Below are 24722 nucleotides of genomic sequence, written 5' to 3'. Positions count from 1 at the left end.
TACCTCAGAATTTTTTCCTGAGCTGTTCATGCAACCATTTGGTGGTAGACTCAGGACTCTAGTGATCGGCTGTTTGAATGTTATTGTTGTTTTGTTGTTGCTATTGTTTATTCTCAGATATCAAGCAGAATCAAATTGTTTGCATAACCAGTGTGATTGAAACATAATTTTTAAAGCATTTTCCTGAGCTCTTACTGACATTTAGCTTATAATTTCTTATTTGTACATCATGATGTAAAAAAAAAATAACTTTGATATTGGCAGTAATGTGATAATGTTGACGAAATAAGAGAATATTTCCCACTCCATTTAGTAGACCAAGACAGATCTCACAATTCAGTGACTCAAAAATTAGGTTAGTGATTTGAAAACTAAAGCAAATTTTTAAGAAAGAATGGGAGATTTTCTAAATTCACTAGGCCCTAATCAGGCTGGAACAGCAAGTAAGAGAGCATGATATAGTCTTTAGAAATTCTGTTAGCAGAAAACATTAAAAAAAAAAATGAACAAATTGTGGTGTACATATGCATTATAGTTCCATTTTGAAAGTCTACAAAATGTGAACCATAGGCAATGGTAAGATCCATTTTACATTTCAGATAGATTAAAAGTGTGCAAAGTAAAGACCTGATTACTGGTCAGTAGACTTTTGAAATAGCATGTGCAAGAAATGGAATAAACCTGAGCTAAGGCCTTAAGATAGTAGGATTAATGTTACAGCAATGTAGAATTGAGTAATGATGTAGAAGTTGGATATTTAGGACTCATGCTCAAGAAAGCTGCTTAACTCAAAGGTTCAGACCTGTGAGTGATACACAGGTATCACTGTCACACAGGTATGAGGGCAGGAGTGCAAGGGAATGGGAGAAATTTCCTAGAGGTAAGCACAAAGAGTAGATAATATTAGACAAAAATAAATAGTACCATAAAAGGGAGACAAATAGGACAAGAGAGAGGAGAATTAAAAGGAAGATGCCACCAGAGTAAAGAGGTGGTTTAGCTTATGTCTTTAATAAAGACTGTAAGTCCCATCTTAACTCCTTTACTTCAAAACCTCCAATGTCTTTGAGAGCTCCCTTAGGCTTGAAAGGGCTTTGCTGGTGGCTCAGACAGTAAAGAATCTGCTTGCAGTGCAGGAGACCGAGGTTCTATCCCTGAGTCAGGAAAATCCTCTGGAGATGGGAAAGGCTACCCACTCCAGTATTCTTGCCTGGAGAATTCCATGGACAGAGGAGCCTGGCAGGGTATGGTCCATGGGGTTGCAGAGTCAGACACCACTGAGTGACTAACACTTTCAATACTTAGGCTTGAAATGCCCTACATCGTGTTTTGATTATTTGGGGAAAAGCTTTATAAGTCTTTGTTTTATGTCTCCTATGGGAAAAAACTTCTGAGTCATGACTGGATTTACATTTGGGAATGGGGATTTCCTAAAGGAAATCAATACTGAATATTTATTGGAAGGACTGATGCTGAAGCTGAAGCTCCAATCCTTTGGCCACTTGCTGTGAAGAGCCAACTGATTGGAAAAAGACCCTGACGCTGGGTTGAGGGCCGGAGAAGCACGTGGCAGAGTATAAGGTGGTTAGATAGTGTCACTGACTCAATGGAGATGAATCTGGACAAACTTCAGGAGATACTGAAGGATGGGGAAGCCTGATTCATGGGGTCACAAAGAGTCAGACATGACTTAGCAATTGGACACCAATAACATGGGGACAGTGGTGTGCTTCACGCTATGTGACAGTCCTGCCTCAGTTGTTGGGGCTGACTGTAGGACAGTAGCAGCTGGTCTTCTTAGCTGGACTCTCTCAGTATATAAGGACACACATAAATCATCTGTCCCAGAAATACTCCTTTGGGGAACATCTTGTGAAAACAAATTAGGATAAATGCCTAACTGCAAAACTACTATATCAAATTATATGTGCATTTTATAATTGACTAAATATTATAAATTGCTTTCTATAAATGTTAAATCTATTTATATATCCAAAAATTGAATAAGATGTGATAATTTTCTCACACTCATCAACTGTGATTAATATGAAACTGTAAAATATTTACAGTATGACAGATGAAAAATGGCATATATGGGTTTGAAAAAATTAAATTTAATGATGGTGAACATCTTTACAAATGTTTGTTTTCCTTTTGTGTCTTCCTCCTAGAAACTGCTTTCTAAAGCACTGGTCTTTAAAAGCACTGAAAGATCAAAATCAAAGCTATTTCCCAGAATTTAGGATAAAATGAAATTGAAACAGAAAGTCCTTCAATCTCTCTCTCTCTCTCCCCAGATGACCCTTGAATAATGCAGTATGAACTGCCCAGGTCCCCTTACAAGTGGCTACTTCTCAATAAATACACAGTTGTGTGATAAGGTGCTTCAGTCAAGGCCGATTCCTTGCAGTGCTATGGACTGTAGCCCACAAGGTTCCTCTGTCTATGGGATTCACCAGGCAAGAATACTGGAATGGGTTGCCATGCCATCCTCCAGGGGATCTTCCTGACCCAGGGATCCAACCTGTGTCTGTTACGTCTTCTGCATTGGTAGGCAGATTCTTCACCACTAACATCACCTGGGAAGTCCCAAGTATACCGTCAGTCCTCTGTATTCATGGGTTTCCCCTTCAGGGATTCAACCAACTAACCAAGGGTTAAAATTTCCATCTGTGACTGGTGGGATCCCTGGATGCCAACTCCAGAATATGGAGGGTTAACTGTGGGACTTGAGCATCCATGGACTTCACTGTACCACGGGGGCTCCTGGAACCAGTCCCTTACAGACACTAAAGGATTTTTTGATGTGTGTATATATAAATTTACATGATACATGTAAGTTTACATATTTGACTTTTTTATATTAGACTTTGTTTGGGGGAAGCCCTTTTAAATTTAGAGAAAATTTTGATGGAATGGACAGAGAGGGACTTCCATGGCAAGTCCACTGGCTAAGACACTCCTTCCACTGCAGGGGGCATGAGTTAGATCCCTGGTGGGGAACTGATATCTCACATGCCTCAGAGCACAGAAAAATAAATAAATAAAGTGAAAGGAAACATTAAAAAAAAAGAAACCCCCAAGAATTCTCATATCGATCCACCCCCCAGCACACATACTGTTATCCATATTAATATCTTGCACTGTGTGATACATTTGTTACAGTTAATGAGCCAGTATTGACACATTATTATTAAATATCATCCGTAGTTTACATTAAGACTCACTCTTTGTGTTAATATATTCTATGAGTTTTGATAAATGATTAATGCCATATATCTACCATTACAGTATCATATAGATTCGTTGCTTTACAAATCCTCTGTGCTCTATCTATTCATCCATTCATCCTCCCCCAAACTGCTGGCAACCACTTATTTTATTGTCTCCATATTTTTTGCCTTTTCCAGCATGTCATATACTTGGAATCATGAAATATGAAGATTGTTCAGAATGACTTGTTCATTTAGTCCAGAATTACTTGTTTTGTTTAGTCATATACATTTAAGGATATTCAGTTTCTTTTTATGGCTTCATAGCTCATTTGCTTTCAGTACTGAATAATATTCCATTGTACAGATATACCACAGTTATTTATCCATTCATTTACTCAAGGACATTTTTGTTCCTCCAAATTTTTAGCAATTATGAATAAAGCTATGTAAATAATTGAGAGCAGATTTAGTGTGAATATCAATTTTCAACTCACTTGGTACATAGCAAGGAATATGGTTACTGGATATTTTGGTAAGGGTATGTTTAATTTTGTAAGAACTGCCAAACTGTTCCAAAGTGTCTGTACCATTTTGCATTTTCACCATCAATCAATGAGAGTTCCTGTTGCTTCACATCCTTACTGGCATTTGGTGTTGTCATTGTTTCAAGTTTTAGCCATTCTTTTTGGTATGTAGTGATGTTTCATTGTGACTTTAGTTTGGGATTACCTAGTGATATGTGATATGGAATATCTTTTCATATGCTTATTTGTCAACTGTATATCTTTGGTTAGTTGTCTGTTCAGATCTTTTGCCCATTGTCTAATTGGGTTATTTGTTTTCTAATGGCTGAGTTTTAAGAATCTTTTGTATATTTTGGATACCAGTCTTTTGTGAGATATATGTTCTGTGAATATTTATTCCAAGTAGGTAACTTACCTTTTGAGGAGGAGAATATTTTTACTTTAATTAAAAAAAAAATTATTTGGATCCAACTTTTGGTGTTGTGTCATAAAAGTCATCTCCAAACCCAAGGTCATCTAAATATTCTTATATGCATGGTTTTTAAAAATTATTTTTCTCTGTAATTGTTCCTCTTCCTGCTTTCAAGGATATAATATTTCTATATGTCTTTGATAATTTTAATTTCATAATTTTTAAAAGTTATCTTCTATTTCCAAGTTGTCTCTGCTACATCAAAGTTGACTTATCAGTTAGATTTCTCAAGTAGATTTCAGGCTTTTATCTTTTGAATGACTTGTGTTCCAAACCAATGTAGTATGTCCTAGTTGTTAATTCAATTCCTGAATGAATGACTAGGCAGAATTTCACAACACAGTTAAGGGGAACTTCCTGTGCTGCAATATACATATAACTGTTTTTTAAAAGCTTCTTTCTTCCTTCCTTGGTGGGAAATGTGATGAAAACAAAAGCAGGGTGTGAGGGCCCATCTCTTTTATTTGAATATTTAGGCAGTCTGTTAGACTCACTCCTCCTCATGTGTAAAAACTTCTAGCGCAAGGTAAAGATTAAATAATTTGTGGAGCAGCTGTTGTGCACAATCTTTAATTAATCCTTATTTTTTTTCAGTCTCATAGGTAATTCTTCACCTCCACACTTAACTTTGGACTGGGTGTCTCATAAGCCTTCAGCAAAGAATATAAACTTCTGATAAAGTTGCTTCCATTGCCACCCCAACCTCACCCCATTTCTACCTGAGTCCTGGTGTGTAACTCGCCAAACACACAGTCGTATTTCCTGCACTGTGTGCTCACTTCCCCCTTGTGCCTTATACCTCACTTACAGTGGGAATTTATGAGAGCGCCTACCTGTTGGTATGCATCCTGCCATCTTGACCTGGAAGTCTAAGAATGGTTTTAAAATATTCTTTATACCTTAGAAGTTGTAAAGTTCCCATGTGAAAATGAAAAGAAAGAAAAAAAAAGTGCCAGGAAAATATTGCTGAGTTGGCATAATCACGGAGGGATTCCATAGACTTTGGTTTATATGCGACATTAAGATATAAACTGTTGAAACAAAGAATGACATAAAGGCTCTACTGGGCAGTAGATTTCACTCTCAAAACGAATATAACTGAAGTAATAAATTATTTAAAATACTGCTGAGAAAACAGAAATGAAAACAGTCCTTTAAATCATATTTTAAAAACTACATTGAAGTAGAACAGCAGGTTAAAATAGGAAATGCTGTGGCAAAAGCATCTCTTGACAAAAAGGTATTAATCTTGTTAGTAAATCATTTAATTAGAGCTACTTTTTTTTTTTCTGAAGTAATTTTAGACACCTCTAAATTGGTCATAGATTTTTTTTTAATTTTGATTTTTACACTAAACACAAGCACACCTGAAAGTACCTTGATTAATTGATACTATTATGTATTTACTCAATGCAACATCAGCATTTTTCCTGAACACTAGAAAGAAGTTAGCAACTCATTTTCTGTGAGAACTACCTCAAGTCCTGCTCTGCTGCTGTTGTGTACTTTACTTGTTCTTTCATCTCAATTTCTGTTTCCATGTAAAGGAGAAGTAAATATTGGAGAAGAAATGAATAAATAGGAAGGGACAATTGGACAAAGTTTTATGCAGAACTACTGGAATTAAGACTATTACAAAAAAAAAAAAAACGTTGTAAAAAAAAAAAAGACTATTACATCTGTGACCTAAAAGTCTTTAGCCAACATATACCCACCATTGCAAAAAGTTACTAATTCAAATGAGAGAAATCTAGATGAGCAGCAGCCTCTGTCCCTCTGTGTCTATCTCTTTCTCTTCCTCTAAACACACACAAACACACACACACACACACACACACACACACACACACACCACATGCACACATATAACCTAGGTTCAATATTTCACACTGTTTGCCATTATCTTTTAGCACATTGATTAAGCTCTTTGAGACTGTCTATAGATAAGAATAGCAATGCCTACCCTGAGACATTTGAGGGTCTGAATAACCCTGTAAAAACAATATAGGACTTACAGAAGTACATACTGTTACCACTGTCATAGTCATCCATCATTTAAGAGGTATTTATCATGTCCTGCAAAAATGTCCTATTCCTATCCACTGTCCTGCATCTATAGTCATAAACAGAAGTAGACAAAACCATCTCTCTCAGAAGATTCACCTTGTAGTAGTGGGAGAAAATTCACCTTGTAGTAGTGAAAGCTGTGAGTAAAATAAATAGAATGTCAGAAAGTGACAGTTTCTGAAGAAAAAAAAATATATATATATATAAGTTGAAAAGAAAAAAAAAAGGGTATTTGTGTAGAGGGGTTGCAGTTCACTGGGGGCAGCCCCACTGAATAGACATTTGGGAAAGGTGACAAAAATGACACAGTAAGTTGACTGATGTTTAGGGAGCTAGTGTTGCATGTAGAGGGATCAGAATTTCTAACACCCTGCGGCTTGAGTTGGCCCAGTGTATTCAAGGTACAAAGAGGAAGCCCATGTGGCTAGAATAGATGTGAGGAGAAAGTGGTAGCAGATAAACTGATAGAAGTTATTTAAAGCTAGATGATCTTGAGGTTTTTTTTTTTTTTCTTTTACTTTGAGTAATAGCTAAAGAAACTAGAGATAAATAATTGATTATAGATTTAAGAGGACTAGGAAAATATTGTTGATGAGAGGAGTGATATATAGTGTATCTTAAAATGATCATTCTGATTACCTGTTGCATGGGTGGAAGACTGTAGCAGGTGGTGGTATGTGAGATACAGACAGAAACAGGAAATAATTGCAATAATCCAGGTGAGAGCTGATAGGTGTTTGGATCAGGTGTTGATAAAAGATTGTAGCTACTTGTCAGATTCTTTTACCACATATTATGGAAACATATCTGAGAGAATTTGCTGATGTATGAGGCATGTGGTAGAAAGATGGATATAGGATTTTGGCCAAGGAAACTAGGAGGAAGGAGTAGAGACTTGGGGCTGGAGGCAATCAAGAATTCAGTTTTAGAGAAGCGATGGTATGTAATGTTGGACATCCCAAAGATAGTGTTAAGTAAACAGTTAGATATGTAATACTTGAGTTCAAGAAGAGATGTGGATTGTAGACAGAAAGATGTGAGTCAGGAGCATATAGATAATACTTGAAATCATGAGTCTGGATGAGATCACCAAGAGAGAGAAGAGGAAAAAACTGTAAGTGATGACAACTCAGTTCTGAGTTGCTAAAATGATTTTTGATAGCAAAATTTCACATTAGTAGGAACCAGCAAAAAGAACAAAGAAGTGGGCAGAGAAGGGAGCAGGGAGACAGAGTGTGCGCTGTCCCCAGGGTGACTGGAAATAGATAGGATGGAGTGATTTACTGTGTGTGGCAAGTGGTGTTGCTAGTTAAACCAGCATAGGGACTGTGTTATCACTGGATCAGCCACTGGATAGAATCCTTGACCACCGGGTTTTGAAAGGGTAAAGGTCATTGGTCGCCTTTGCTAGGCAGTTTTGGTGGAATGGTGGGTGTGAGAGTCAAACCGGAATGAATTCAGGGGGGAAGATAAGACAAGGAAATGGAGAATTCTGTGTTTACTGTAAAAGCCAGGGAAACAGTGGCATGGTATAGCTTGAAGGGATTATGAAATTAAGAAGAATTTAAACTCTTTTAATAGAATAAATATCTGCATGGTTGCATGCTGAAGGGAAAGATTGAATAGAGAAGGAAACCTTGATTAGGTAAGAGCAAAGCTAAGGATGGCCTTAATAGGGAAAGCACAGGAAATATTTTAGTATCTCAGGTGAAGAGGCTGACCTAGATAAGAGCAAAGTTAGTCTCTCTGTGGGAACAGGAAGGCAGACACAGTCAGTGCATAGATGCAGGTTGGTAGACAGATGCAGAGCCTGAGCACCTGTGGGTTCTTTACTTATTGCTCCTATTATCTTATTGAAATGAGAAGCAAGGTCATTAGCTGATGCTGATGATGAGGTAAGAGACATGGAAGGTTGGAGGGAAGAAGTATTGAAAAGCTTTTCCAGGAATACCTGGCATATAATAGGTTAACATCATTTTTATTGTTTATTATCTCTTGGAGGAGGGCACGGCAACCCACTCCAGTATTCTTGCCTGGAGAAGCCCATGGACAGAGGAGCCTGGCAGGCTGCAGTCCATAGGGTTGCAGAGTCAGACATAACTGAAGCAACATTGCATTTCATTACTGCTATTAAGATTACTATGTATTTTTAAATTAAGATCTCTTGAAAACAATGATCTAATAAGATCTCTGTTTGGCCAAAAACAGTAACTTTAATAAATGAAATTCTTTTTAGTATGGCAAATGTTGGGGGGGGGTGGTATTTGAGAGACATTTGAGTTATATCGAATCTCACTTCTGTTCCTTTCCTTTGTTAGTCAACCAACTACGGTTCTTTTCAGTTACCCACAACCTTCTTTGACCACTTTGAAGTATTTCTTCAAGAATAAGTCCTACTATATATATATACAAATTGCAGGCAATTTTCTCGTAATAGAAAAAATATTCAAAATATATCCAAATTGCTCTTTCTTAAAAAAAGATTTGTGCTATTCTGAAAGAAGGTGGAAAAGCAACTACTGTACCATAAATTATATTTATGTTTTTTATTAATATCAACCCTTTTTACAAAGTATTATATTCACTCTAAATAAAAACTTGGAAATGTGCACTTACACATGTAAATATAACCATATTTTTATATAATTGCTTAAAACACTACACTTGATTTTCCTGTACTGTGGAGAATACCAGTCACACATTTCCCCTTTTGCCTAGAAAGGATAGAAAACAATTTTCTTCAGCTTCAATATTCTTTCTGCAAGTAATTTGTATCTGTGTCTAGAGAGCAGAGACTCTATAGACAATTGTGTCAGTGAATAGAATTGAGTGAATTAGGTGTTTAAAATGTCCCTGGTCCCTGGATTTTGGTAGTTCTGTCACTTTCTCCTCCATTAAGTTGGAGGTAGGCAGGGAGTTACACATATTTCTTCATCACTGTGGTTTTATTCCATATATGATGTGCTAAAACATGCTGAATAAACTTTACAATTGAACAACTCACCTTTTAAGATACTATGTTGAGGGATAAGTTGTTGACTGATATTTAATGAATCTTGTGTAATTTTGAATTAGTGTACAACTTTATCTTCTAGTCCTCTTCACATAAATATCCATATATTTCAACACTCTTCAGTCCCATCTGTAGTCCATGCAGGACATGTGTGCTGCTCCTCAATTTGAAGAATTTGTTTATGAGAGATCTCTCCTACTGAAAACGCTTCTACAAAGGCTTAACAAATTCTGAGGTTTAACAAATTCTCATGCCTGGTATCCATTTGTAGTGTTACCTATGGACTATATTCAGGTAACTGTCACTCTAAATCTCTGTCTCACTAATTTATTCAATATAGATGAAGTAGATAACTTTCTTCCGTGGCTATAAAGTGTATGCCAGGCATGCTACAGCTATGGAAAAGATGGAAAAGTGGCTAACTTTGTGGATTAAGGTGTCATGAGTAAGGAAAAAATAGCATAATTTATAACACTGTTGTGACATTAAAAGCCAAAGAAGATTACAGAGGCATTACCCAGGATCAAGAAAATTTCAAATTCTTTTATACTAGTGCTGGTTTGCAGGGCTTCCCAGGTAGCACTAGTAGTAAAGAACCTGCCTGCCAATGCAGGAGACATAAGAGATGTGCGTTCAATCCCTCAGTTGGGAAGATCCCCTGGAGGAGGGCATAGCAGCCTATTCCAGTATTCTTGCCTGGAGAATCCCCTGGACAGGGGAGTCTGGTGGGCTACAGTTCATTGGGTCACAAAGAGTTGGACACAACTGAAGTGACTTAGCAGCAGCAGCAGCGCTGATTTGTACATTTCAATAGGTGGAAATGTGGAAAATGTTATATTTTCAGGGAAACACAGGAGGTTCTAGAAATCAATAAGCTATAGGAAAAAAAATAAAACTTTCTAAGTTTACACAGAAAATGTGTTATTTGGCAAAGCAGTTTTCAACACTGATGGGACTAGCTTATTTTACAACCATACTGCAAATGAACATACATAAAGCAAAGAGGATTTTGGTTGATGAAAATGTTGAGACCAGAGCCTCATAGGAAGCTTACCCTGTGTTTCTCGTAGGAGCAGTGATTTGGCATTCATTAATTCAGTATTGGAAGCAACTTTACACAGTGTAACTAATACAAACAAATGTCCGGCTGTATATGCAAGCCAGTATGAGACTGAGGAGGAATGAGTGCCTCAGTCTGCCTAAGGGAGGGTCAAGGATGCTACTGAGAAGCTTTATTACAATATACCCAGCATATTCATGCATTTAGGTTGATTGTTTTGTGATATGTCAACTTAGCTAGGCTGAAATACAAACCACAGAATTCCCTTTCTAGTATGTTTCTGATTCATCTGCACAATGAGGAAGATTCTCTCAGGAGCGAATGTCTGGAGGAGGCACAAGTCATTTTGTAGCATACATATACCTTCCGCCAGTCACTCAGTCAAACCTTAGGTGCTGCTGAGAAGGGACCTTGCAAATGTAGTGGAAGTCCCAAATCCAAGTAGATTTTAATTATTCAAAAGTAGATTATCCTGGGTTGGCTGGCTTAACAGGGATGCAATCTGTTAGGGAAGGACTAAAACCAGAGACTGCATGCAATAGAGGTGTGATACTGTGATTGAAAAAAATAATCTATATATCTATATTATAATACATATCATATATATATATATTTTTCTCCAATCACAGTATCACACCTCTGTTACATTCCATCTCTAATTGCGTGCAGTATACTGTGATAATCACAGTATCATAACTCTGTTGCATGCAGTCTCTAAGGTGGCGCTAGTGGTAAAGAACTCATCTGACAATGCAGATGTAAAAGACATCCATTGGATCTCTGGGTCAGGAAGATCACCTGGAGGAGGGCATGGCAACTCATTCCAGTATTCTTACCTAGATAATGCCATGGACAGAGGAGCCTGGTGGGCTACAGTCCATGGGGTCGCAAAGAGTCAGACGCGACTGAAGCAACTTAGCATGCATTCATAGTTACTTATCTCTATTTCTTTCTTTCTTTGGTCTTCATCCCCTTTTCTGGTACAGAGCTCTAAAACCCTAGGGATTTCCTATGATGACAGCTGTGAAGGTGTCTTTTGGTGTGTTGATGAGGTGACTTTTGGACCCTACCTAAGGATGGGGGCTAGCTGTCAGAAGAACTATCAGAATTTCCGGTTCCACTTCCCTGACTTTTGCGAAAGGTAGAAGGACTGGAAATTTTATCAGTCACCAGGGGCCAATGGTTTAAACAGTCATGCCTGTGGAATGAAGTCTCCATAAAAACTTAAAAGGAGGGGCTTCCGAGAGCTTCCAGTTTGGTGAACACATACACGGAAAGTGGTGTGTCTGGAGAAGGTATGGAAGCTCTGTGGCCTTTCCCTGTATCTTGACCTATGTGTCTCCTCCATTCAGTTACTGCTGAGTTATATCCTCTTACAATAAACTAATGATCTTGTAAGTAAAATGTTTCTCAGAGTTCTCTGAGCTGCTTTAGCCAATTAACTGAACCCATAGTGAGAGTCATTGGAACCTCCAATCTATATAGCATTTTGGTCAGAAGCACAGGTGATAACCTGGACTTATGATTGGCAGTTGGAACAGGGTAGGGGCCAGTCTTGTAAATACTGATGCTATCTCCAGGTAAATGATGTCAGAACTAAGTTAATCTGTAGCTGATGTGAGGCGATTGCTTGGATGTACGGAGAAAACTCCTCATGCTTCAGAATCGATGATCAGAATTTTAGCTGGTGATCAGAATCCTAAAGAGAGAAAAAAGATGGTAAAATAGTTCTTCATTCTGGTAACTCAGCAGTCATTTCATTGTTAAAAATCTGCTGACTCACTTCATTGAGTAGCAGCTGGGCCTGCAATTGTTTTCCCTTCCCTTGAATCCTTTCTTCCTGACTGCCGGCTGTGAATTAGGGGCTTGCTAAGCAAGCTACAGTGGTAGCTATATAATAAATCTCTCTCTCATCTCCAATTGTATCTGTTTAAATCTATTATTTCTTATTGGTTCTACTTCCTCTAGGTGAACACTGACCTTAAATTCTTTGCCAAGTTATTCTTTCTTTATTTCCCTATGCTCTCCACTCCAGTTTATAATTTCTATTTATGCTCTTGTTTTTTGTTTCAGTTCAGTTCAGTAGCTCAGTTGTGTCCGACCCTTTGCGACCCCATGGACTGCAGCACACCAGGCTTCCCTGTTCATCACCAACTCCTGGAGTTTACTCAAACTCATGTCCATTGAGTTGGTGATGCGAATTCAATGATCTCATCCTGTTGCACCCTTCTCCTCCCGCCCTCAATCTTTACCAGCATCGGGGTCTTTTCTTTTCTTTATTTTTTAATTTTAGAAAATTTATTTATTTATTTTAATTGGAGGCTAATTACTTTACAATATTGTAGTGGCTTTTGTCATACATTGGCATGAATCAGCCATGGTTGTACATGTATCCCCATCTTGAGAACCCCACCCACCTCCCTCCGCATCCCATCCCTCAGGGTCATCCCAGTGCACCAGCCCTGAGCACCCTGTCTCATGCATCAAACCTGGACTGGTGATCTAAATCACATACGATAATATTTAAGCTGATTTTAGAAAAGGCAGAGGAACCAGAGATCAAATAGCCAACATCCAACGGATCATTGAAAAAAGCAAGAGTTCCAGAAAAACATCTATTTCTGCTTTTTTGACTACTCCAAAGCCTTTGACTGTGTGGATCACAATAAACTGTGGAAAATTCTGAAGGAGATGGGAATACCAGACCACCTGACCTGCCTCTTGAGAAACCTGTATACAGGTCAGGAAGCAACAGTTAGAACTGGACATGGGAAAACAGACTGGTTCCAAATAGGAAAAGGAGTACATCAAGGCTGTATGTTGTCACCTGCTTATTTAACTTATATGCAGAGTACATCATGAGAAATGCTGGAATGGAAGAAGCACAAACTGGAATTAAGATTGCTGGGAGAAATATCAGTAGCCTCAGATATGCAGATGACACCACCCTTATGGCAGAAAGCGAAGAGGAACTAAAAAGCCTCTTGATGAAAGTGAAATAGGAGAGTGAAAAAGTTGGCTTAAAGCTCAACATTCAGAAAACTAAGATCATGGCATCTGGTCCCATCACCTCATGGGACATAGATGGGGAGACAGTGGAAACAGTGTCAGACTTTATTTTTTTGGGCTCCAAAATCACTGCAGATGGTGACTGCAGCCATGAAATTAAAAGACGTTTACTTCTTGGAAGGAAAGTTATGACCAACCTAGATAACATATTAAAAAGCAGAGACATTACTTTGCCAACAAAGGTCCTTCTAGTCAAGGCTACGGTTTTTCCAGTGGTCATGTATGGATGTGAGAGTTGGACTGTGAAGAAAGCTGAGTGCCGAAAAATTGATGCTTTTGAGATGTGGTGTTGGAGAAGACTTTTGAGAGTCCCTTGGACTGCAAGGAGATCCAACCAGTGCATCCTGAAGGAGATAAGTCCTGGGTGTTCATTGCAAGGACTGATGTTGAAGCTGAAACTCCAGTACTTTGGCCACCTCATGCAAAGAGTTGACTCATTGGAAAAGACCCTATTGCTGGGAGGGATTGGAGGTAGGAGGAGAAGGGGACAACAGAGGATAAGATGGCTAGATGGCATTACCGACTCAATGGGCATGAGTTTCAGTAAACTCCAGGAGTGGTGATGGACAGGGAGGCCTTACGTGCTGAGGTCCATGGGGTTGCAAAAAGTCGGACACGACTGAGGAACTGAACTGAATTGATGGCAGTCCTATTTCCAGTTTTTAAAGGAATCTCCACACTGTTCTCCCTGGTGGCTGTACTAGTTTGCATTCCCACCAACAGTGTAAGAGGGTTCCCTTTCCCTGCACTCTCTCCAGCATTTGTTGTTTGTAGACTTTTTGATGGCAGCCATTCTGACAAGCGTGAGATGGTACCTCATTATGGTTTTGATTTGCATTTCTCTGATAATTAGTGAGGTTGAGCATCTTTCATGTGCTTGTTAGCCAGTTTTATGTCTTCTTTGGAGAAATGTCTGTTTATTTCTTTGGCCCATTTTTTGAGTGGGTCTTTTATTTTTCTGAAATTGAGCTGAATGAGCTGCTTGAATATTTTTTAGATTAATTCGTTTTCAGTTGCTTCATTGCTATTATTTTCTCCCATTCTAAAGGCTGTCTTTTCACCTTGCTTATAGTTTCCTTCATTGTGCAAAAACTTTTAAGTCTAATTAGGTCTCATTTGTTTATTTTTGTTTTTATTTCCATTACTCTAGGAGATGGTTCCTAGAGGATCCTGCTCTGTTTTATGTCAGAGAGTGTTTTGCCTATGTTTTCCTCTAGGAGTTTTATAGTTTCTGGTCTTACATTTAGATCTTTAATCCATTTTGAGTTTATTTTTGTGTATGGTGTTAGAAAGTGTTCTCGTTTCATTGTTTTACAAGTGGTTGGCCAGTTTTCCCAGCACCACTTGTTAAAGAGATTGTCTTTTCTCCATTGTATATTCTTACCTCCTTTGTCAAAGATAAGCTGTCCACGGGTGTGTGGATTTATCTCTGGACTTTCTATTTTGTTCCATTGATCTATATTTCTGTCTTTGTGCCACACAAGTACCACACTGTGTTGATGACTGTGGCTTTCTAGTAGAGCCTGAAGTCAGGCAGGTTGATTCCTCCAGTTCCATTCTTCTTTCTCAAGATTGCTTTGGCTATTCAAGGTTTTTTGTATTTCCATACAAATTGTGAAATTATTTGTTCTAGTTCTTTGAAAAATACCATTGGTAGCTTGATAGAGATTGCATTGAGTCTATAAATTGCTTTGGGTAGTATACTCATTTTCACTCAATTGATTCTTCTGATCCATCAACATGATATATTTCTCCATCTATTTGTGTCCTCTTTGATTTCTTTCATCAGTGTTTTATAGTTTTCTATATATAGGTCTTTTGTTTCTTTAAGTAGATTATTTCTCAGTATTTTATTCTTTTTTGTTGCAATGATGAATGGAATTGTTTCCTCAATTTCTCTTTCTGTTTTCTCATTGTTAGTGTATAGGGATGAAAGGGATTTCTGTGTGTTAATTTTATATCCTGCAACTTTACTGTATTCACTGATTAGCTCTAGTAATTTTCTGGTGGAGTCTTTAGGGTTTTCTATGCAGAGGATCATGTTATCTGCAAACAGTGAGAGTTTTACTTCTTCTTTTCCAATCTGGATTCCTTTTATTTCTTTTTCTTCTCTGATTGCCATGGCTAAAACTTCCAAAACTATGCTGAATAGTAGTGGTGAGAGTAGGCACCCTTGTCTTGTTCCTGACTTTAGGGGAAATGCTTTCAATTTTTCACCATTGAGGATAATACTTTCTGTGGGTTTATCATATTAGCTTTTATTATGTTGAGATATGTTCCTTCTATGCCTACCTTCTGGAGGGTTTTTTTTTTTTTAATCATAAATGGATGTTGAATTTTGTCAAAGTCTTTCTCTCCATCTACTGAGATAACATATGGTTTCTATCTTTCAATTTGTCAATGCGGTTTATCACAATGGTTGATTTGTGGATATTGAGGAATCCTTGCATCCCTGGGATAAAGCCCACTTGGTCATTATGTATCATCTTTTTAATATGTTGTTGGATTCTGTTTGCTAGAATTTTGTTAAGGATTTTTGCGTCTATGTTCATCAGTGATATTGGCCTGTAGTTTTCTTTTTTCGTGGTATCTTTGTCTGGTTTTGGTATTAGGGTGATGGTGGCCTCATAGAATGAATTTGGAAGCTTACCTTCCTCTGAAATTTTCTGGAAGAGTTTGAGGAGGATAGGTGTTAACTCTTCCCTATATTTTTGGTAGAATTCAGCTGTGATGCTGTCTGGTCCTGGGCTTTTGCTTGCTGGAAGATTTCTGATTACATTTTTGATTTCTGTGCTTGTGATGTGTCTGTTAAGATTTTCTATTTCTTCCTGGTTCAATTTTGGAAAGTTATACTTTTCTAAGAATTTGTCCATTTCTTCCAAGCTGTCCATTTTATTGGCATCATGGTCTTTTCAAATGAGTCAGTTCTTCACATCAGGTGGCCAAAGTATTGGAGTTTCAGCTTCATCATCAGTCCTACCGATGAATATTCAGGAATAATTTCCTTTAGGATAGACTGGTCTGAACTCCTTGCAGTCCAAGGGACTCTCAAGAGTCTTCTCCAACACCACAGTTCAAAAGCATCAATTCTTCTGCACTCAGTTTTCTTTATAGTCCAACTCGCCCATCCATACATGACTACTGGATAAACCATAGCTTTGACTAGACAGACCTTTGTTCGCAAGGTATTGTCTCTGCTTTTTAATATGCTGTCTAGGTTGGTCACAAATTTTCTTCCAAGAAGCAAGCATCTTTTAATTTCATGGTTACCATCACCATCTTCAGTGATTTTGGAGCCCCCCAAAATAAAGTCTGTCACTGTCTCCACTGTTCCCCTATCTATTCACCATGAAGTGATGGGACCAGATGCCATGATCTTAGTTTTCTGAATGTTGAGTCTTAAGCCAACTTTTTCACTCTCCTCTTTTACATTTATCAATAGGCTCTTTAGTTCTTCTTCATTTTCTGCCATAAGCGTGCTGTCATCTGAATATCTGAGGTTATTGATATTCCTCGTGGGCAGTCTTAATTCCAGATTGTGTTTCTTCCAGTCCAACATTTCTCATGGCGTGCTCTGCATATAAGTTAAATAAGCATGGTGACAATATACAGCCTTGACATACTCTTTTCCCTATTTGGAACCAGTCTGTTGTTCCATGTCCAGTTCTAACTGTTGCTTCTTGACCTGCATACAGATGTCTCAAGGGGCAGGTCAGGTAGTCTGGTATTCCCATCTTTTTAAAAATTTTCCAGAGTTTGTTGTGACCCACACAGTCAAAGGCTTTGGCATAGTCAATAAAGCAGAAGTATATGTTTTTCTGGAACTCTCTTGCTTTTTCAATGATCCAGTGGATGTTGGCAATTTGATCTCTGGTTCTTCTGCCTTTTCTAAATCCAGCTTGAACATCTGGAAGTTCATGGTTTACATACCTTTGAAGCCTGGCTTGAAGAATTTTGAGCATTACATTACTAGCATGTGAGATGAAAGCAGTTGTGCAAAATCTAGTGTTTTCATTCCATGCTTTTTTCCCTCCCTTCCTCCCCTTCTTCCTTCCCTCCTCCCTCCCTCTTTTCCATATATTCCCTCCTTCCTTTATTCTTTTCTTCTTTTTTAAAATAACTAGTCTTTCTTGTTTTCAGCACACAATACCACAGATAAAGTTTCATTTAACAGCTCTTTGACTCTGTAGATGCACAATAGGGAATGGAAAATTAATATTAAAAATGTATATGATTTCTTTAGAAAAACAGAGGGAAAAAATTAGATAAAGTAGTTGAGATGGCATTTTAATTAAGGCATTTTCTAAGTCATAAAATCATGAAATCTAGTGAGATCATCTGAGAGTACTCTGTTATAGCTGGAACAAGAAATTATAAAGAAAATGGAGGGATATGAAGCTGGATAATAGATATAGAGTAGATCAAGAAATATTTTAGGTTCCAGACATGAAAGTGAAAATGCTATGTGTTTAAGAATCTGATTTTATTTTACTCTTTGTAGCTGGTTAAGAAGGCTATATTCCCCAGCCTCTTCTGGAAAACAGGGATTAGATTCTATTCAAATAATTATCTGCAGTAGTGATAAAAAAAAAAAGTCACATATGTTACATGTGACATGCCTTATACAAAATGATACGAAACAGTAACTTCTGGGACTAACTAGTTAAAGACAAGTGGGCTTTTCTCATGTTCTTTTTTGTTCTTTTTTTTTTTTTTTAACTTCTATAGTGACCTTGGAGGACACCAAAAACCCATAATATATTTTCACACGTACAGGCATGTACCTGACCCATGTTGGATTTGTATGAGTGGAAAATGAATGTTTATTTGGCTAGTCCACTGAGATTTGGGGTTGATTTTTAAAACAAGACAGCCTAACCTATTTTGACTAATGTCGCATGAAAAGATGTTTGCATTTTACCACATAACAAATTAGAGGCAATTAAATGATTGTTAAAGAGAAATACAGCATGTGTCACTGAATAATGTTTGAGTCATTCTGAATTTCTATAGACAGTGACAGCAATTCTGTTCCCTTACCTTCTACTGACTCAAGAGTATAATCACACACCTTAGTCCAGAGTATCTAATGTGGAGGGTCTGCAAAAGAGTCAGATTGATTACAAAGCTCTGGTTTATATAAGGACAGTCTACCAATAAGACAGTTTAACATGCTCAAAACAAATATCCTCATTTTCAGCATTTAACAAAATTATTTTAACAACCCTATTTCTGTTTATACACAAATGCAAATCATACAGCATGATTTTCCAGTAGTGATTTTCCACCTCAAGCATTCAGGATGTGAGTGAGTAGGGAAGGCATTAAGTCTGTGCTTCCGGTGCTCTCTGCTTCCACCAGACTGAAGCCTCTATGCCCATGTAAGTTTCTTCTTTCTCTACTTCCTCTCTAAGGTATTTGAATTATTTTTCAGTTTATTTTCATTGTACTGAACAACATTTTTCCTGGAAGTATTCACCAATCCACCAGAATCTCTGGACTGACCATGACTGTGTTTGCTTTTACCTTTTCTTCCATGGCATTTTTCTGTTCTTTTTGAGCACCTCAGAATAGAAAGTTTCTGTTTTCCTATTTAACTCCACAGTTTTAGAATCAGAGTTTATCTTATGTTCCAACTTGTGCAGCTTTGGATTCCACAGGACTTATCAGAACCTCACACAGGGAAGGAACATTTGAATCTGACACTTACAAAATTGAAATTCTAGGATCCCTGAGATGAGCAGGCCAACCAGGACCTCCAGAGATGTTAAAACAGACACATACAAGCTGTTGATTCTTTAATGCTCTGTTTGCAGCATCCAAAACAGCATCTGTCACATAGTCAATTCTAAATAAACACTTCCTAAGTCAATATTCATTTAGTCAATGTTGACTAAGATCTTCTCTGTGTCAGGCACTGTGGTATATAGGTTTAATTGTGATACAAAGAATACAGGGGCTCATCACCATTGTACAGATGGAAATAAAACAGCTGTTATAAAGGAATGATAAATGCTACAGAAACTGTTTAGAGATCTCATACAGACTTTCCCAGATAAGGGGGTATTTGTCCAAAATGTGAAGGTTGAATAGGAGTTCACAAGATGAGATGGTACTGGGATAGGCAGTCTAAGCACATAGAACACAATTGAGGGTTTATAGGGTATTATCTGGGGCTTCCCTGGTGGCTCAGATGGTAAAGAATACACCTGCAATGCGGGAGACCTTGGTTTGATCTCTGGGTTGGGGAGTTCTCCCGGGGGAGGGCATGGCAACCCACTGCAATATTCTTGCCTGGAGAATCCCATCAACAGAGGAGCCTGTGGGCAACAGTCCACAGAGTCACAAAGAGTTGGGCACAACTGACGCAACTTAGCATGCACAGGGTGTTATCTAGAACATGGTGTATAAATCATGTCACCTTGAAGGAAAGACCTAATCCAACGTAATTTCTGTGATAAAACACTAGAATAAAAAGTAGATTTTTCAACAGCTCTATAATCCTGCGTCAGTAAAGTCTAAATATCACTAATTGGCTGGCAGTATTTAGGCTAATTATTAGGCATTGTGGAAGGCTTGGACTGCCCAGAATAGGTTTTCATTGTCTCCATGAGAACTCCAGTTTTGGCTCATGGCGTCTAGTTGCCATGGTTGCTATTTCAAGTGCCTTTTAGGGGCTACAATATTCTCAGTTGTCATTTTAGCAGAAATCTGGCCAGATGGCCATGTCAGGGTTTCTGAGAGTTGTGGGGAGTACAATGGGAAGATAGAATATTGTGTTGCAGCTATACAGAATAATGAATGGACTCTGATTAGTAGCATTTATAATAGCAGCAAAGGAGCATATACAATGACTTGGATATTAAAGAGTATGCCAGTTTTTGTACCTGGAACTGCAGTTTCAGGGGAAATCTGCTCAGACCTTTTCAGCATCAAAAGACACCTGGGAATTCTGATTAAGAATAACCAGTTTATAATTTAAATATTATATTAAATGAGGCAATCACATTAATCAAATATTTAACTACAGTGTTTTTATTAAAAATTAAAGAGGAATTTGGGGATATAGAATATTTAATTAATATCATTAATATTACAAATTCTCTCTATGGCTCTGTGACATGTATGATTTGATTTAGTATTCACAATTTTATCAACTTGATATGGTATCCCATTTGACATATATTTTAAAAAAAATGACTAAGGTTGAAGTGAAAGTAAGGAAAGTTTTATTTGCTTAGTCATGCCCGACTCTTTATGACCTCATGGACTGTAGTCCACCAGGCTCCTCTGTGGAGTTCTCTGGGCAAGAATATTGGCGTGGGTTGCCCTTTTCTTCTTCAGGGGTTCTTCCCAACCCAGGAATCAAACCTGGATCTCTTGCATTTCAGGCAGATTCTTTGCCATCTGAGTCACCAGGGAAGCTGTTTGAAACATATTTTAAGAAATATGACATTTAACATGTTTTTAAAAAATGACTAAGGTTATTTATAAGGAAATGACAAAACCAGATATACTGCATTCTTTTAATTTTCAAGTAAACTGTTTTATGCATTATTCCATAAAGTTTTATCACCTGGAGTGAAATCTGAAATGTCCTTAATTAAGGTTTTAAATTATTAAAGAAGAAATATTGTTTATGCTTTATTTGAGATTACTGATGCTTACTCCAATGCTCAATTATCATCCTTCTCTAACTTATCTATTTCTATAATTGGTAAAAAGAGCTATACAAAATATCACTTTAGAGCCAGTGTATATCATGTTCAAATATTCAGATTTAAATATCTAATGTTGATTGTTTTCACAGCAATAGGCACTTCCAGTAGCAATTTGTGGACTCTACATAGTATTTGATAGACTTACTGCTTGAAGTAGAACAAAAGAAAAAGTACAACTTCAGGGGAAAAACAAAAAGAACTGAAATGGGAGATGTATTTGGCATTGTTAGCAGTCAAGATCATAAAACCTTAAGGTGTAATTGAAATAATAGTTTCAGGTAGTTAAAAAAACTTCAGCCTGCTAAACAAATATTTCATGATAGTTACTGAGCCTGACAGAATAATTGTCTTCTTAGTCATGAAGTACATGTTTTAAAATTTAGCCATAGGCCCAGAACTGAGGTAAACATTGTTATGAGCGAATCACTATTAATGCCAAGCATTTGCAAACTATGTGCTCTGCGTGGAAAGAGCTATTCATAGATGCTCATATCATGGTTGAGTTCATGTACATCTCTCTTCTCTGCATACTTCCCCCGCTTCTACCCCAGCACAGATGGAATTAGCATATGCCTTCAATTGAAGGAAAAATTTAAAGATCCATTAATTATTGTTAAATTTTTCATTATGCTTAAAGCTACTGGAATGGAAAGATTGGAAGTGAAACTAATCCTAAGGTTGAAAGCCATGACTGCTTTATTATCTCTGGAAGTTCATGAGAATTTTAAGAAAAAATGGAGTCTGTTCTCTTGTGAGTATGCATAGAAACAATGATTTCAACCTTTTGTTTCACCATTTAAAAACTTATGTTAACTTCATTCAGTTGTATTTAATTACGATTTTAAAAATGTTTGTGTGTTTATGAAAGCCACAATTATTTCTCATTTAAAAAACCCTTTTACTTTTCTAATAAAAGGTTATTTTTCTAAACCTGAGCATTACAAATTATTTTAATTTTATAAGAATTTATTGTTTTAAAAATAGTAAATGACATACTATGAAGATAGACCCCACTTAAATATTTAAAATAGTAACAGAATACAATACCTCTTTTCATAATTCCTCATACCTTTGACACTTTTGAGATTTATCTAAACCCTATGTCTCTTGAAAACTATGATGATTTAGAAACTTCTACCATTTCGAGTTTAAGGAAATGGTTTACTGCAAAAAACCATCTTTCCCCAGGTGAGTTAGATAAGTCTTGAGGATGAGGTACTTGTTTACCTATGGCAAAGCCAGGCCCAGACCCTCAAGTTTCCCATTCTTTGTTTCTTAAGTATTTAGCTGAACTGTGTTATTGACTGACCCATCTAGATATAATTCCCTCCTGCCTTAGCTTGACCTAAATTTAGTTAGGTTTCTCTCTTCCTCAGAGACCCCTGAACCTGCCTTTGCCCCTGAAAACAAGCCTTGATACAGAAAACCTCCCTTAGTGGCCCCCCTGAGAAGCATCTGTCTGCAGAGATAAGCTTCCCTGATTAAAAGTCATACCACCTGCTTATCCCACTCCTCCCACTTGGTTTTTCTGGCCTTGTTTACTCCTCCCTATAAAGGGGAAGCCAGTTTTTCCTGACCTTGGAGACTTCTGCAGGTCTGCTGGCCCTCTTATCATGGTAGATTTGAAAGAAAAATCACTTCCTCCAGTTTTGTTTTGTGTGATATTTTTTCCAGTGTTGAGACTTGGACTAAGTACTGACTGCCCTTGGGTCCTCACTGTCTCCTCACAAGCATTTATGCCAGCTTCTTGGACCCTTTGTGCCTGTTCCTGCTTCGGAGAATCGGGGTTCGTGGTGGTGAGTCACATTTCCAATTCGGTACTCTCGATGTCTTATTTGTAGAAAAGCATAAAGAGTTGTGTGCTTTGAGTCTTTCAAGTGAAGAAGCTTTCTGGGCCTCTTCTGAGGCCTGTTCCATTTTCCCTTTGTTCCTGTAATGAGAGTTGAGTAAGAGTGTTCTCTCAGCTCCTGGATTAAGGATTGCGTTTGGGGATGAGGGGTGAGCTGCTTTGGCTCCCGAGATGGGGATCCTACAAGGATTTAAAGGAGCTTTTCTCTAGCTCCTTCAAGATATTATGTCTGACTTAATTATCTAACCCCATGGGTAAATTTGGTCTCTTGGCACCCTCCAACTATTTGCATCACCATTATGGCCCTAATTCAATTCAATATATTCAAAGACAGCAACATTTTATTAAAAGTCATTAGGAACTTCCTCCACCTCTTAGTAACTTGGCATGTCTTCAGACTGACCCACTAAGACCTCTCTTAACAGTCGTCTCTGCTCCTGCTTTCTCCTTTTTACATTTCACACTTTGACCTTCCCTTGAAATCTTAATTCACTTCCTTCAACACCCCTACCTCTTTCTCTACCCAGTCTATCCACACTTCCAGACTTTTTTCTGGGTCCGTCAACTCATAAAAGGTACTCAAGTGTCATGCCCCCTCCCCATCATAGAAGCTTTTGAAACGCCTGGGAACCCTAAAATCACTCACCTGTGGCATAGAAAGCTAATTAGAAACATGCTGAATTTTTTATCGTCTTAGAAGGACTTTGAAGTTTCCCAAGCTGTTGCTTGCTTTCCTCTTCACAGTCCTTCACCCAAATTTGAGTCCACAGCCTTAATAAGATTACACATCAAGGCAAAGGAATCTTAAAGATATCCTCCATTATTGGGGTGGACACTTTAGCCCTCATATTGCCTAAGCCACCTTAACTTATCCCATCTGCTTAAAACCACAGTTGATAAAAATGAATGGGTGGAGCAGAGAAGGAAGCTGGAGCCTTTTTGTAAGACAGTGAAATTGGTATTTCTGTTTATGCTTGACCCATGGCTAAAACTAAAAACTTGAAATTATACTAAAAATTGAAACTCTTTGTTTACATCTGGATGTTTATAAATGTGCATCTGTCTATTTATGTACAAATATATATTATACATGAATATTTTCTTACCCTCAAATGGTATTACCTAACTATTTTATGTAATTTTATTTTTTTCCTTAAAGGAGGGCTATGTTTATTGGCTTAGTGATAAACACATAATGAGATCTTTCTTTGATTCCCAGAGAGTAAAACTTCTGGGAAATTTTACAACTTCAATAGTTTCAAAAGTATTTTGTAAAAACTAACCAGAATGTATCAGTTATTTAATTTTTTGCCTCTTATTTTAATAGTACATATGTGAGATACATATTCTGAATCTGTTAGTGAACATATTCATTTTTTACCAAATTAAGCGATTGTACTATAATGGCTATAAAAACTTGTAAACTCTGCTACAAAATACTGTGTGAAGCTTCATAATTATCCACCTGAATAGTTTTCTCTGTGAAATAGAAGTTACTGCAGTTGTAAGTTGTAATCAACACATGTAAATAAGACTATGTGGGGAAAAATAATGGCAGAAAGGGACTGCTTTAGTATGCAAGATGTAGAGAATGTGTGCCTGTTAAAGAAAATAGTAGTTTTGTCCTAAAGTAAAATGACTGCTTGTTCCAAGATATATATAGAAAGTTGTACAAAATTTGCAGAAAGGGAATTTTATTTCAGTTGGCTAAAGTTTTATTGCTTTCTTTATA

The sequence above is a fragment of the Cervus canadensis genome, chromosome 1 (assembly GCF_019320065.1).
Source record: "Cervus canadensis isolate Bull #8, Minnesota chromosome 1, ASM1932006v1, whole genome shotgun sequence".
Lineage (NCBI taxonomy): Eukaryota > Metazoa > Chordata > Mammalia > Artiodactyla > Cervidae > Cervus > Cervus canadensis.
Note: the sequence above shows the minus strand (reverse complement) of the source record.